Genomic DNA, 1,857 nt, shown 5'->3' on the forward strand with positions numbered 1-1,857 from the left:
GCTGTTGAGTCCATTTCTGTTCTTTGGCCGCACATACCAGCAGATTTATGTAAGAATTTGACTTGATTCTTAGTCTAAATGTTTGGTGAATTCTTTAAACTCATCTGCGATCAGTGGTTTGACAGTATTTCTCATGTTTTAGGTGAATAATAATGGATACCCCTCACATTTAACCAAGCTTCAAATGAATATGTTCCCCTACTCATTCCCCCCGCTAGAGGGAAGCCAAAGATATACCTTGCTGGTCTCTGGACTGATCTTGACAACCGCCTGAGAGAGGTGTAGTTTCATATCATCAGTACACAGTGGGAAATGGCCCTCCACACGGGCCACTTTCGGGATATAAACACACATTTCCCCAAATCGTACTTCCTGCCTCTTAGGTGTTTTTGTTGCGATGGAATAAAGTTGCTTTTCTATGCTTTGACCAGTACAGTAAGTTTGATATTCTTCTGAAATGTAGATACTTTTTACTTTTATCCATAATACAATGTAAAAAATGTTTTATTAGACACCTTATGTTTTCATTATGTTCATTATCCAACTTATTAAATGGCTATGTGTGCCACATAAGTAAATAATTAGACACGGAATTTTTGATTTGAGTTGGAAATATTTTAGTAGCTTCCTTTAAACATAAAACTTCACAAAAAACGGGCTTTAAGCTTAGATAAAGTTCGGTGACAAGATGGACATTTAAGGCATAATCCACAGTCGCTTTCACCTAATTATACAGCTTTCTTTCACCACAATAATAATGACAAGGACATAAAATGTTACACTGGCAGTTGTTACGCTTAAAATCTTCAGATCACTTAAATTTTATGTTATTTTAGTAGCTAACTTTAATCACTCTGGCAACAAACCAAGCTTGCACCTCTAAGCAATAAGCCCTACTGCAGGCCTACTGCTTAATACTCCCAAACCTCTTTGTTTCACCAGAAAATACAGTTGATAACTTAAGCACAAGATAATAGCAGTTACTGATGACACAGTTTGATGGTGTGTTATGCGAGATATGAAAGAAGCACAAACCTCAAATACCTGGATTATTGGTGTGTTATTCAGCGTTGCTAATGACGACGGTTGTTATCAGGGAATAACAAACCTCAGAATGTCACTTATGTATGCTGGCTAGCTAACCTCAGGAACTCCAGTAATGTTAATGTTCCAGGGTGGACCAATCAGAATCATTCCAGAGAGCTGTGTAATGTTAAACAGTTAACACTAAGTTTAAAGTGATTATCTTTTTCAATCTTTCAGGAAACTTCGTTTCAAGTGATTTTAATTTCAGGACGTAATTTTTCATTTATTCTGATGAATTATGGTGACATTGCTGTAACAGGGCATCCAGTGCAGGTAAAAGAAGCTTGTTTTCTGTATTGTGAACAAAATGTTACTATTCAGTTCACTACTGTATAAAAGTTCATGTCCTGTATAAATACTATTATATGAATAATGTTTTTACACACTTTCAGGCTGGTTATGACACGATAAACTCCACACACTACTTTGTGATTCCTGGATCAAACAATGGGAGCTCCATCTCAAACCTCAGGAACTCCAGTAATGTTAATGTTCCTGGTCGATGGGCCTTCAGGGTGGACGGTGGATCAAAGTCAAACAAGGGTAACCTTACAACACATTACCACAGTTTGTTCATCATCACAATGTGTTATAACCAGAAATTATTTTACTACGGTGGCCGAGAGAGCTCAACGCGCAAAAAACAAAACAAATTAAGAAAACATCTTCATCAGTTTGACAGCACATGCACCGAAAATACTCACAACACAACCAAATACAGAAATATGCTGTTAATATGCACAGTCCACAAAGGAAATGTTTAAGGGGAGA

General features: G+C 37.0%; 1 long non-coding RNA gene across 1 annotated transcript; it reads left to right on the forward strand.

Moving 5' to 3' along the window:
• Positions 1-388: 388 nt before the first annotated feature.
• LOC122143332 lies at positions 389-1,626 on the forward strand. The gene is made up of 3 exons (XR_006159114.1): positions 389-435; positions 1,264-1,359; positions 1,479-1,626. It is a non-coding gene; the product is annotated as an uncharacterized LOC122143332 (long non-coding RNA).
• The last annotated feature ends 231 nt before the right edge of the window (positions 1,627-1,857 follow it).

Source organism: Cyprinus carpio, unplaced genomic scaffold (assembly GCF_018340385.1).
Source record: "Cyprinus carpio isolate SPL01 unplaced genomic scaffold, ASM1834038v1 S000002080, whole genome shotgun sequence".
Classification (NCBI taxonomy): domain Eukaryota; kingdom Metazoa; phylum Chordata; class Actinopteri; order Cypriniformes; family Cyprinidae; genus Cyprinus; species Cyprinus carpio.